Here is a 14,788-nt window from a genome sequence, read left to right on the forward strand (position 1 = left end):
GCTGGGATCCTATGACCCCAGCTGACTTCCTGCCCTTTGGGCAGGGGGCTGGACTCGATGATCTCCCGAGGTCCCTTCCAACCCTGATTTCTATGAAACCTATGAAATGTTTCTATGAAATCTATGAAATCCCAGTCAGGATTGGGACCCCATGTGTCAAGCTCTGCACAGATATATATGACCCACCCTGTGAAGCTTACAATCCAATTCCCTGTATTGCCACCTTTTAGATCCTACTTCACTGAGCAGTCAAACAAAAAGTCTCCCTTTTCCTATAGTGATATATCACGAAACTCGTGGCTTCCACAAACACGGATTAACTCAATGGTAACTCTTTCTCTTAGGATGAAGTTGGCCAACTGTGTCATTGACATTGAAGCTGGCATTTTCAAAGGTGCCTAAAGGAGTGGGGGCTGGAGTCCCCAAGGTACTTGGACACACAACTTCTATTTAAGTATTCGCTTTACCGCTGGGATCAACTGCAAGTTAAGCACCTAAATATCTTTGTGACTCTGGCCCCAAGCACCCACTGTTGAAATTCAATGTCCACTGAGTATATAACTCCTTTAGGCTCCTTTGAGAATCCCTGCTTAAAGAAAGGACTGGGATACCCCAAACTGGCACCTGTGAATCCAATGGGGCGGGAGAACCACCAGTGTGTCAGAGTAGGATTTTTATGGCAGGAGCTAGTGGTGAACAAGAACTATTAAAACATCCAGTCCATCTTCCCATCAAGGAAGGCCTGTTCCCTAATAGCATGTTTTGTTAAAGCATTGTCTGCCTGTGAGATTTTACATTCATCACAGTTATCACGATCTGGTGCACTGTATGGGTATACATATCCTTGGCAAAACATCTTGACTTTATGAACCACTGAGCAGGGTTGAAACTGCAGCATGAAATTTAGCATGCAGATTCTCAGTTTTGGGGTTAAGCACTTGCAAATCACAGCCACAAATTGTCAGCACCTTGATATGAGCTGGTTGCGACCCCAAGACGCACACTATGCCACTGTTAATAGTCACGGCACTGCCCCCCACCAAAGCCAACTCCCTTATACCTGTCGCAGAAGAAGGAACTTGTTGGAGAAAAAGGGGTTTTAACATTTTTAATGTGAGCCTTGGCAGTAATTCAAACTTTGCATGCCCAGCTCAGCATGAGGCAATGTATTGTTTCAAGCAAGATCTGTTTTACTTCCTGTGGCCTCTCTCTCACCCAGAATCTGCAGGCTAGTTCTGCTTTCTTCCAGCACAGACTCATGTCACTGATAGCTTGTCTCATGCTTTGCCCAACCTTCCCTCCTGATTATTGTCCCTCTGGGCTTGGTGCTCACTTCCGTTGCTCCTCTTTCCAGATACCCACTCTCCCGTGTCCAGTTTTCGCTGCCTGATCCTAAGCACTCAATTCTGATATTTCTCAGCTGCATGCTCTCAGCTAAATCCCAGCAACCTTATTCCAGCCATAGCAATCTTATTGGAGCTCTCAGTTTTTGGTCTAGCTGTTCCTTCTGCTCTCATCAAACCCTACAAGGATATGACTGCAGTCTTCCAACAGTTGTTTCCTGCTGCCCAATTGTAATACTCAAAAATCCCAGCTATCCGGTCCTAATAGCTCATCCCAACTGCTCTGACTGCAGTGGAATCCTTTGATCCCAGCCTTCTTCCTCCCAGAAAGCCAGCTCCATGCTCTTTTCTGTTCAAGTGGATTGAATAGTCTCCTGCAGCAGAAAGGAGGAGAACCTGGCAGATATTAAAGCAGGTAGAAAATGCGAACAGCTTCGTCTACCTGAGAAACATCATCACATGGGACAAAGATTGTTCTAAGGGGGTCATGACACTGAAAGCACTGTGGAGGCTGTTAAAATAGCAGTAGAAAGAAGGACAAATATTACTCCGTGCTCAGCCTCTTCCTCCAGCACCCAGTGGGTCTGTATTGCAAGGTTTCTGTGGGCTGCTGGGTCCGAGTCTCTTTTTAAGGGAATCTCCCCAACCGCAGTAATCAAGCTGCTCATGACACACATGGTCTGTGAGACAGAGACGTGGACACACAGAGACGTTCAGCCTTTGAAAACAAAATATTACAGACTTGGGGTCAGCTGGTGAGACCACCTCAGAAACAAGGATCAGAAAAAAGGACCAATACAAAAGGCAGTTGTTGACGTGGCAAAGAGGGGGAAGCAGCAGCTGTCTGGCCACATCTGCCAGATGAAAGGTGGCCTCCTGCTAAAGACCGTGCTCTTTGGCCTAGTAGGGGGAGAAGACCAAGAGACGGGCTGCTGGGAGTGTCTAGAAGACCTAATGGAAAGGTTTGGCAGAGATCAGAGGATGCTGTATGCCGAAGCACAAGCTAGGACACAGCTACGAATTACAGTACAATGCAAGACTGTGGGCATTGGACCATGTAACAGTGGGAAGAAAGAAGGAAGGATGTTTACTAGTGGTGACAATGGGCAGAACCGTGGAGGCTGTTAAAACAGCAGTACAGAAAGGACAAACATTACTTTATGCTCAGCCTATTACTCTAACACCCACTGGGTCTGTATTACAAGGCTTCTCTCGGCTGCTGGGCCTGGGTCTCTTTATAAAAAGAGCTTTGAAGGACGTAGAAAAAAACACACACAAAAAAATCACAGGGACTGTGCAAAATCTTTAAATCAAATTTGGGGCCTGCAAACTTGATGTCCCTTTAAGATTAAAAAAAAAAATCCCTCTGAGTCAGAGCTGGTTCAGCGGAAGGAGCAGTTGGAGGGAGTGCAGGGAATGCATTAGAAAAATAGCAGGCTCAAGCGGGAAAGGCGAAGAACACGGCACCGTCTCGTGTGCAGCTTGTGTGCATGTGCTGCTGCCCTCTCGTGGACACAGCGCTGCAGGCCTTTAGTACTTCAATGATGACTTCCTCTCAATTTTCTCCAGCTAAAATTGCCAGGCTGAAGTGCTTCCTGCTTGCAAAAGGAGCCTCCTCCAACACAGCTCCATCTTTTCTGCCTCTTTCCTCGATCCGGACTGACCGTTAATGTCAAGCCTCCTTCCTTCCAAATCTCCTAGATCAGCTGGTCTTCTCATCACAGCCTCCATCACAGGGATCTTGTGTTTTGCTGCTTTGACCGTGCAGTTCCCAAATCCTTGCCCTCCTATGCAGGATGCCACTGATTCATTGTGGTCCCATCAACTTCCCCTTAAAATCATGGAAAAATGAGAGTTGGAAGGAAGCTTAGGAGGTCACAACTAGTCCAACCCTCTGCTCCAAGCAGGACCAGCCACCACTACATCATCCCAGCCAAGGCTTTGTCTACCTAGGTCTTAAAAACCTCCAAGGATGGAGAGTCCACCACCTCTCTGGGTAGCCTGTTCCAGTGTTTTACTGCTTTCCTAGTGAGAAAATTCTTCCCAATATTCAACCTCAACTTCCCTTGCTGCAACTGGAGCCCATTGCTCCTTCTGCCATCTGCCACCGCTGAGAACAGTCCAGCTCCATCCTCTTTGGAACCCCACTGCAGAGAGATGAAGGCTGCTATTAAATCCCCCCCTCCGACTTCTCTTTTCCAAACTAAATAAGCCCAATTCCCTCAGTCTCTTCTCATAAGTCATGTCCCCTAACCCCTGAACTATTTTCATTGCCTTCCGCTGGACTCTCTCCGATGTGTCCATATCCTTTCTGTAGTGGGGGGGGCGGGCAAAGCTGGACACAGGACTCCAGATGTGGCCTCGCCAGTGCTGAATAGAAGGGAAGAATCACTGCCCTTGACCTCCTGGCAACGCTTCCACCAACGCTGTTAGCAACAAAGGCACACTGTTGACTCATATTCAGCTTATTGTCCACTGTAACCCACAGATCCTTTTCTGCAGAGCTGCTGCTTAGCCAGACGTTCCCCAGGCGGTAGTGGTGCATGGGATTGTTTGGTCCTGAGTGCAGGACTTTGCACTTGTCCTTACTCCTTTTCCTTCAACCATATATCCAGGATCCACTGTAGACCAGGCTGGGTGTTTCATGCATCCCAAGGTCATGCTGCCATATTACCCTCCTTTCTTTCCCAGAGTCCCGTCCTTCCCACAGTCTCCCCACTACTGGTGCAGAAATCCTCTCTTCCCAGGGACTGCCATCTGGGACAGTTCCCTTCTGTCTCACCGACCTACCCACGGTGCTGCCCTGAACTCCTCACTTCAGTTTCTTAGTCTAGCTCTGGGAAGTGTTTGGGGAGAATCATTTGTGTGACTATACAATAGAAGGTTGTTTTGTAAGTGTTTATAGTTTCCTTCTACTCAAGTAGAGCCTATGCAGCTGTTCACAGAGTAGAGATGCCAGGATTTTTTTTTTCTTTTCTTTTCTTTTTTTGGAGCCAAAAGTTGTGAATTCCATGCTACAGGCGTGCGGTTTGCTGACAGCTGTAACAGCCCTGGGTGGATGGGCAGCCAGACTGCATGAAGAACTAGAGTCCTTTATCCATGTGTCCCCACACTGCAGTATACAAAGTCCTTGCCACTCTAATCTGTTTGCCCTTTCCTCAGACCAGATCTTTACTACAACTGGAAAATCAAGTCTGCAGGCATTGATTTGACTATTGCGGTGAAATTTCTATCACTGTGCTAACATCCCCTTTGTCTTTGCTTTTTGCTCATTTCCTGGCAAACAAGCTTAAATAGTCAAGGAAAATGAATTTTAAGCTCAAGTATATACCACAAGTAGAGCTCTGTGTTCCAGACTGAAAGGTGTGACATGTTTGCTAGTCATATAAATCATCCACTAGAGGAAAAGAAATAATGCTGCCCCTGCTTAAGCAGTGCGTTGCAATTGCTCCACTCCAGGCATCATATGTTTGCACAGCTAAGAGTCTGAAAAGGAATTGCTTGCCACAAGGGAAAATTCATGAGCAGAAAAAGCTATTAAATCCACCAAATCAACTGTTCTTTTGGCATTATTCAACCGTCCCGGCTAATCAGAACCCTTGGAGCAGGTCTTGTTCCCACTGGAGTCAACCCCAAAACTTTTCACTTGAGTGGGAGCATGGTGGAGCCGCTGGAGAGTGGGCTTGGTGTCTACTTCCTTCTGCAGCATTTTCTTCTTACTATTCATTATTCCAACTTTCTGCTAAGAGAGCACCACACAAAATATCCTGCTTGCCGTCTGATTAAAACTTAGCTTAAAACAAGACCTGTCCAAAGGAAGGAGCCTCATACCCAATATGTTGTTTGAATGGAGAGGTTTTTTTACGTGGGCTCTCAGGTCTTTGTTTTAATCCAGCCCTAATTACGTGAAAGAGCACCAAAATTTGGCACATCATGGAAAACATGGATGGATGGAGAAACGTCCTAAGGTTGGGAGGTCCTGAAACCGAGTTTTCACTTTTAGCCTGGACTGTATTTGTGGAGTTTTCTTGCTTATTTGGTAATAAAGCTCAGCATTGTTCAACCCTCTCTTTTTTTAAAAAAAGGTTTTATTCTGAGTATGTCTATGTTAGAAAAGACACCGATGGGGCTGTGTTCACACTGTAGCATTTGCACCTAGGGAAGCTACATCACGCTTGAAGCCACAGAGAGCTGTGATGAGTCAATAGTAATCAATGCATTGTTCTGCTTTCCCACTCACAGTGTGGAAGCTGCTTGCAGCCTTTCTATGTCAAGCCACTTGCAGGAGTGACCAAAATAAAGTTTTATGGCTTTTCCATTACAGCGCAGGCTGGACAAACCCCAAAACGGACCTCCCTCCCCTGGCTAATTCCCCTGTTCACATCCAAACTTCTCCACTATGTCAGAACTCTCCTTCTGGCTGAGCTCTCTGTTGCCACATATCCTGGCAGCAGAGATGGGGAAATAAGGCTAAGACTGGAGCTGGACTGTTCTCAGCGGTGGCAGATGGCAGGACAAGGAGCAATGGACTCAAGTTGCAGCAAGGGAAGTTTAGGTTGGATATTAGGGAAAGCTCTTTCTCAAAGAGGCCAGTGAAGCACTGGAATGGGTTACCTAGAGCAGTGGTGAAATCTCCATCCTTGGAGGTTTTTAAAGCCCAGCTGAACAAAGCCCCAGCTGGAATGATGTAGTTGGGGCTGGTCCTGCTTGGAGCAGCGGGTTGGCCTAGATGTGACCCCTTAAAATCCCTTCCAACCTCAATTTTCTATGATTCTAAGACTTTGGGGCTGGTAAAAAAAGCACTGGATTGGCCTGCCTGAAGAGTGAGGTCTTCTGCTTAATCAGGAACTTGTTTCTTCTTCCGTATGTTGATCTTCTCCATACTAGAGAAATTTGCCATGCTCCCAAGGGTGCAGAAGCTGGAAGAGGTTTGCTCTAGGCAAAGCTCAGCACTAGATCAGTGTTTCTCAACCTTTCAAGTAGCAAGTACCCCCTAACTTCTGAAAATTTTAATAAGTACCCCAACACTCAATTTTCCAGGGGATTTTATATTTACAGACTAATGTGTGCTCTATGTTGGAAGAAGGGCTGTGTATATAAGGCCGTGATATGATAAATGTCTTATCTGGTGTGGATAGGGTTGCCGCCTTTTACACCAGGGGTGCACAACTCAAGTATGTACCTGGGCTAGAGGTAATGTTGCCCAAAGCTAGGAGGGTTGAACCCAGTGCCACGCAAAGCGCAGCATGCCAAATTATTACAGGGCAATTTAATTTTTTGACATAGTTTTGAGGAGAAAAGAGGGTGAGAGAGAGTGTTGGGGTACCTGCATACCCCCCACCTGTGTCTCGCATACCCCCAGGGGTACACATACCACAGGTTGATAAACTCTGCACTAGATCCTCCTCCATCATGCTAATCTCCAGTGATCCAGTGCCAGCAGTGATGGCAAACACTGCCAGAAGAGTCCCAGAGACACAAACAGTCTTTTCAGTGCCAAGCACTTGTCACTCCCGAGCTACCCTGTCTGGTCCTATAATGCAAGGTCACCTATTCCTGGAGCCACTTGCAGCTCAACTCGAAACCACACTTTCCATCACTCATTTACAAGCTTCTTACGCAGCACGGACTTTGTCTCTAGCAATCAGCTGCTTTCTTGTCCTGTCTCGGGTGTCCTGCATGTGCGGGGCACAGTGGACACACGATGTGTGTGCGGAGTGGGCCACCTGAAGATATGACAAGATAGTCCACTATTTCTGGCGTACCTCAACCTCAGCCAGGAGGAATTGCCTCAATGCGATTCAGTCTCCGTAGCCCCTTCATTCCTGGCCAGAAGTATCCAATGGAGCCCCAGGATAGGACATGTCTTTTTTCTTGGGACAAAGGATGGGTGGACATCCCTGGTCATCAAATCCCTACTTTCCTATTGCAGGCACCAGTGAGATAATCCCTTTCCTAACCCTATCTAGGAGCAGCAGGTTTCATTGCCTCCACTGCTGCCCGGGGAAGGCTGTTCCAGAGACTAATGCTTCAATGGTTAGAAACCTGCTTCTTATTTCCAGCCTAGATTTATTCCTGGCTTTTTAATACCAATTTGCTCTTCTGACAATATCATCCTTTAGCTAAGGATGATAGCTCCTGAGATAAGGAGGAAATCCTTTCCCTCCCTACTGCTTACCTCCAAGACATATTTATAGGCAACATTCATATCCCCTCCCAGCCTTCACTCTGCTGTGCTAAACAAGCTCAGCTCTCTTAGCCTCCTTTAGTAAAAAAAGACTTTTGCTCCCCTGATCATCCTAGCCTCCACTTACTCCTAATATGGTCTTGAGGTGGGTATTTGTCCTCCTCTTCCAACAAGCTTTCCCCTTCACATGAGGTACACATTCCCGATAGCTTTTGCCCCTTTGATCCCTTGCTCCACATTTGAATCCCAGAGCCCCCCAGTCCAGATGACTTTCCTAGCCCATTTCCTTGCATTATCAAGGCTTGCCTTTTATTTTTTTTGCAATCCACAATTTCAGTTCCAGATCTAGTTTGGTTTATCCTTCCATATCATTTAAACGGAATCAGCTCGCAATCACGTGATCCAGATGCATTCACACTAGGATCAGCTCTTCTATGATGTCCTTGTTACCCACCCAAACCATATGTAAAACAGTATTGCTTCTTGTTCATTCGGGGGCTATAGGTTGAAGGAATTTGTCAGCTCGAGGAACAGTGTATTCTTCAAAAGGCATAAATGCATCAGAAGCTAGCTCGGGATTAGCTACTGCCTACTGCTCCTCCAGAAAAATGGTGGTTAGTGGCTATATTTTAAAAGAAAATCACTAAAAAAAAAAATTTTTAAATCCCAGGGTAAACGCACACACACATGCACTTAAATTGCAGACCATACTTTCCAAAGCCTATAATTAAAACTGATACAAAATAATCACAAGGCACAGGATCTTATCAGGCATTACTCATTGTTTTTCTCCGGTGTTTCTTTGTTCAGGCTACAGTCGAAACCGAATTATGAACCATATTTTCCTCATTAAATTTGTTTCCTTTCAGCACTCTTCTTTTCACTTCATTACCACAAGCAATTTTTTTTTTTTTTTTTTTTTTACAGCCCTCATAGCTAATATCACAACTATAGATCTTGAATTTATTTATAGACCTCAAACTCCGCAGAGAGCACTGTGTCGGTTGTTGCTGTGGAAACTGGGATTCTAAAAGTAAGAGGTTTCTAAACGAGTTTTAAAGGGACCTGCTAGGTTAACATGCTAGGCTTTTGCTTCCGAAGATCTGGGTCCTACCGGGCTTTGGAGTTACAAGTAAAACAGTTTTAAACTACGTCCCTGGTGGACGCTGGCCTACGACACAAACCCGCTCCACGGTCTGGCCCCTTGCAGCATGGTCACTGCTCTCTGCGGGGAGACTGGAATCGCGTGGGTGGCTGCTGGCTCCGCGAACATACTGGGGGGGAGAAATGGAGGCTAGCCAAAGTGCCAAATGTGCGCGGAGCAGGGGAGGGGAAAGAGGCTGCCTTGCACAATCGCTTCCTTAAAAGCGTTCGCTTCCGAGCAGTAGCTGCCGTCGGAGCTGGGAAGAGGCTCGAAATCTTGACACAGCTTCAAACTGGAATGCTTGCCTGAAAGCAAAAGCGGGGCGAAAGCCAGGGATGGAAAGGAGCAGCCAGGCAGTGTGAAGAAGCAGGAATCCAGATGGTGACTAAATTGCATCCAAGATTAAAATCCTGGAAGGTGGGAGAGGCGCAGAATCCCACAGGCTCTATGGCGCCCGGGGTGGATGGTGCTTCGAAGCGCTATTATTATCATCGTGTCATCGTCCTGTGGTGGCACCAGGCTGGACCCCATGCAAAGGTGCTGCCAGGGCTTGTTTATAAGGCTTTTCTCCTGATCTTAGGCCCACTCGCTTCCCCTGGGTGCACCAGACATGAGCGATTAGAGCAGGGGGCTTCGAGTAGCCTCGAGTGTGCGTCCCAGGGCCAGATTCTGCTCTGAGTCTGTTCTGCCTAATTGCTGATTTCTGGCATGCACCAGCAAAGGGGGGATGTGTAGAGCTTATCCTGTTGGCAGTACACCCCGGGCTAGGAAGGAAGCCGTATCGACATACCCTCGACAAGAATCCTTGCCTCAAAGAGCTTCCAGTCTAACAGAGAAGACCTAACAGGGGGTGATGCAAACAAATGGGCTGGGATTAAGGGGAGAAGAGGGAGGCAGTAACAAATGGAAGAAAAGCTCCACGATTCTTAGCTGATTGGGGTGGTCATCCCACCTTGCTGCCTGCCAGGTTGCAGTGTGCTGGGCCCATTGCAAATAATTTTGGCCCCAGACCAGGCTGCCGGAGGGGGGCATCAGTGACCCTGAACAGCCAGTTCTGCAGCTAGAGATGACCAGGGGATAACAAACCCCTTCTCCATTTGGTTGCATCCCTTAAGCTGGCAGCTGGGCAGCAAAGTGCAGTGGCAGCTCTGTGCCACCAGATAAAGCTCTGATGCTGGGATAAGCTGGGATGCTGACTGTTTCAGAGGTGCTTGGATGTAGCCTAAGGACATAGGCAGACAAGATTCTTTGGGTAAATGCAATCTCTATTATTAGACAACTAAATAGTTGGAAAAGTTGTTCTTTGCAAGCTTTGGGGCACAAATGCCCGTGTTCAACACCCTTCTTCAGGCACAAGGAGAGTCTGCTGGTGTTTTGTGCTCTGCAGCAGACTCCCCCTATGCTTGAAGAAGGGCATTTGTGCCCAAAAGCTTGCAAATAACAATTTTCCCATCTATTTAGCTGGTCTAATAAAAGAGATTGCATTTACCTGAAGAACCTTGTCTGACAGTTTAGTGCATGTATGATGGGGCTAAAAACACCACGGCAGCACTTGCAGTTGCATTTTACGACACTGGAAATCCAGTGTGTTAAATTAGCACCTTGGGTCCTCACAGGATTATTGTTATGTGCCATGCTCAGGCTTTTCCCATATCTCTCAAGGTCAGGAATTACCCGTGTGGCATGAGAACCAAAGGTCTGTGTGCAGTGCTCCTTGGCTGATAATGTCATTTTCCCACAAACCTTTTGTTAAATCAGCTTGGACAAAAGGTTTCTTAATTAAAGTGGCGTGTTTAGCCTTAGACAAAAGACATCCCCAGACACCGCATAGTGTTAACTAGCCCTGGCAAAGATTTTTTTAAAAATGGGGCCTAAAGTGGAGTACATAGGAAATGACCTGACCTTGCAGAAACTATTTTATTAGGAGCTGCTAGATGATCATCACTTTGAAAAAAAATCATCCTTCTTTTGAGGAGCTTAACTTGAAACTCATGTGTTTGGCAGCAAGTGAAATGTTTGGATTGCTGCCATTGAACACTCCAGCACTTATTTGTCCAAGAGGTAAAAAAAAGTGGGGGGGAGGGCTGCTTTCCAGACAGCAGATTGGGACTAGTTCTTTGCATTGATATGAAATGCAGGGGGTCAAGTCAGGGCTGATTTCATTTCCCTCTTCCATCGACCTGAGCTGAGCCGGCAGTCTGTTCTGTGCTAGCTTCTGGAGCGGAGGCACTAGGGGCAGGCAGGCAACCTCCTCATCTCCCCCGTGGCTTCAGCACATTCTTCCAGGCATCCCCCACCCACCTGGAAATTATTACTGTGAGATTAGATTAAAAATAGAAATGCAGAAATGAACATTAAGCAGCCGATGAAGTGATGATTCAGTGACTTCTCTTTTCCATTAGAGGGTGCCAGGGACCTACCGTTGTTCCAAAACCAAGAGTTCACCGGCATCTTTATTGTGTTATGTGTATTCCAGCAGCTGGCTGAGGTTGCTTAATTTCATATACCTGTTTTCCACATCCCCACCTTACATATAACTCAGTTGCTAGTACTAAATACAAAGTGGGGAATAAACAGCACAGCAAGGAAGGATCTGGAGGCAGTAATGAATCCCACACCAAATATGAGTCAGTAATATGATGGTGACGGAAAAGGCAATTCTCACTCTGGGATGTATTATGGGGAGTGTCATATGTCCAACATGAACGGTAATTATTCTGTTCTGCTCAGTGCTGGTGAGGTCTCAGCTGGAGCAGCACGCTCAGTTTTTGGCACGAGACTTCAGGAAAGAGGTTAGACACTTCATAGGAGAGCAACCAAAATGATCAGAGGTTTAGCAAACATGACCTGCAGGGAAAGGTGGAAGGAAGTGGATTTACTGAGGCTGGGACACTAAAGGGAGGAGGCCAGGAAACATGGCAAGTGTCTTTCAATATGTAAAAGCTTTCAGAGGGTGATTGATTGCTCTCCAAACCCCTTAGAGAAGGACAAAAAGCAGCCAAACAGATTGAGGTGAGACAACTGTAAGTCTTGATAGGAAGCAGTAAGGACCACTGAGGAGGGGATGCAATCCCCTTCCTTAGGGGTTTTTAAGTACACATCAGCATCTGTAGGGGCTGGTCTAGGAACACAGTGTGCGTCGCTTAAGTACATAGCTCTGGACAGGAAAAAAGCTAGGCACTTCCCCTAACTCCATGCAAACAAAGCTCACTAACTCCAGGAACACCTTCTGCTGGCTTCACACTTCAAGACGGACCCTCATCCTGGTCACAAAGCTCCCCACACCCTAATAGCAGCCTCGATCTGGACAGGGCTGAGTAGTGGCGCAAATTATGCAGTTAAAGGGAGCGCAATTATCTTATAAAGCAGAGAGTAGCATCAAGAATTCTTATGCACTTAAGTGGTTTATGTACTTAACGGATAAAAATAACTGGTGTGTGTTACACAGTAAGCAACAGGTAACAAATGGGGACTGGCATTGTGTTAAGCCGTTAAGTGAACGATGCACTTACTCTCTATGCGCATACATATATTTATTTCTTCATTTGAAGAAATGTCGCCTTTCTGAACAAAGGCTCAGAGCAGTTTACAACAACAACAAAAAAGCAGAATAACTTAAAAAGAGGAGAGCAGCAAGAGGATGAAAACAACTCAGAACATCTGGATAAAAGAGACCCCCAAGCCAACATCCCATTCTACTTTTGCTAGGCAAATGCCTGCCCAAATAGAAAGTTCTTACAGTGCTTCCAAAAGACAATGTACTCTGGACCTGATTTTGCCTCAGACATGGGTAATGGATTAAATGAATTGTTTGATCCATTCCAGTCCTACCTTTCCACTGTTTCTAAGATTAATTTTCATTCTGACCATCTTTTGGTCTTAGCCACCAGATTCTTGCAGGCATGCTTTTGGTTGCAGTATCTATAGTAGCTAGTAGTACGTGCAGTCCCTTCCTGCTGGCTGTAGCCTCAGAGCCCAATTTTAATATAAATATAAAATATTGCTATGGTATTAACACAACAGCAAAGAGTGGGCTAGTCCCCAGAGCACCCCAAGCTGCAGTCCACAAAGCTAGCACTACTTTGACTTCTGTCCGCTTTCCCAAGGCAGCCAGCACAGTAGTCACGACAGCCAGGGGTTAGGATTTTCTGCCCCTCTACAGGGCCCTGCTGAACACTATGCTGCTAACCTGGAGAGTTTACAAATCCTGGAAGAGAGGCCAAAAAAAACTCGGTCTGCAAAACATTAGATCAACCAGCAAACGTAATAAAGCCCCAAAGCCAACCTGTGTTCTCTTGCTGTCTCTTCCTGGCCCCCTGCAACCTGCCCACTCCCAGCATGTGCCAACTACAAGCGAGAATCAAAACTCACTGAAGAGGTGATATCTTTTATTAGACCAACTAGATATTGCAAACCAATTATTTTATTATTCAAGCTGAAATGCACTCAAAGAGTATACAAGCTCCAGCTGCACTGGGCATTTGCTCTCCACCTCTCCCCCTGCCCAGAGTCCTCCGTGCCTGCTCCCCAGCCTCTCCTGGCAGGCACCGGGAACCCTTGCTATGCTCACAGATTAGCGGCTTCAGCTGTAGCCACATGTCTTATACTTGCATTAACACTCCCTGCTCTGTAGCTGGGGGAGGAAGAAAGCTAATCCTTCTGCAGCTGCTCTGAACTTCTGCCCCCTTCAGTGCTCACAAGATGCACCCGGGTGCTATTGCTGCCTGCGGCTTCTAGCAGCCAAAAGAAAAACCTGCCAGTAGTTCAGGCAAAATGCTGGTTGTAGCAGCAACAGCTCCAATTATTAGTTGGGGTCTTGGCAAGACAGTGCCAGGGCAGTTTGTGGCAGCCTCAGCCTTCAGTTTACCTATCTGGGGCTTGAATCAGTCATGCAAGGTTCCCCAGGGAGAAACTGGGTCTTGGAAAATGATACCTTTGCTGTTCTCCGGCTCCAAGTATTTTGCTACAGATCTTTCCAGGGTTCAGCCCCTTCCGTATGGTAGGCCCTGCCACGGCTGTACCCATTTGCACCCAAAAAGAGAGGATGCAGCCTTTAGCATCAAGCTGCCCGGAAATCAGACTGTGTGTCCCGGGGGAAATGCCAACGTTTCAGCTTGAAACATGAGAACCCAAAATCGTAGCATCTTTTGCAGAATGGAAATTCCAGTGTGTTGCAATTTAGAGATGGCAGAGCACCCAAATCCATTGTCCTCATCCACAAGAAGAAACATATGCCTGACATGGTTTGAGACCTCTGATTTCATATGATAGGAATAGAAAATGGCCAGGCTGGAGTCCTGTCCCTCTGGCACGTAGGACGGTGTCATCTTGCATTTCTGAAGCGCCTTCCCTCCCCCAGAACCCCAAGCCACATTACAAACTATATATAAACCAGAGCCATTTTGCCCACCGTGCGGGTGGGACACAACAGGTGGCTAATGGCATGTAGCACCCTAACACCAGTTTAGGACAGGAAGTGAAAGAGACCCTTGTGTCCGACCAAAACTGCTAGAAGAATTTAGGTCAGCAGATTGCACTTGATCTTAGCCCATGAGAGACTGAATGAACAAATCTGGGTTTTGGCCAAGAAAATGAACATAGGATCCACTTCAGGCTGCTAAAAACCAGTGCACAGTTTATATAGTGAAACAGTTCTTGGGGACGATGGAATAAGATGCCTTGCCATCGACACAGTCAAGGGCCTTGAAACCAAAGACAGAAATTTCACTCCGGATGTCTCTTTTTTTCCAGCCAGGTGGCTTTCCTCCTTAATAGGACACGTTCGTTTTTGCCTCCACCTCTATAATGACTGGCAGACCATTGCAACCATTGCAATGCAGCCACCAGTTTAGGCCAGATCCTGTGAAGTACTGAGAGCCACAAGCAAGTCAGTGGGAGTTGAGGGTGGCCAGAAATCTTCTAGGACTGCTGCTGTGCCATTGTGGCTGCCAATGGTAGCTGACATAACCTGGTATTTTAGGACTCCCATAGCTCACACAGCTCCGTATTATACACTCTTATCTCCCCGCTTCTATTTCTTCTGTATTAGGCTTGCATTTGTGGATGTAAACACATTACAATTCATTTTCTTTGCTTCTTCTGAATCCTACATTC

This window comes from Crocodylus porosus, unplaced genomic scaffold (assembly GCF_001723895.1).
Source record: "Crocodylus porosus isolate Cpor-Errol unplaced genomic scaffold, CroPor_comp1, whole genome shotgun sequence".
In the NCBI taxonomy this organism is placed as follows: domain Eukaryota; kingdom Metazoa; phylum Chordata; order Crocodylia; family Crocodylidae; genus Crocodylus; species Crocodylus porosus.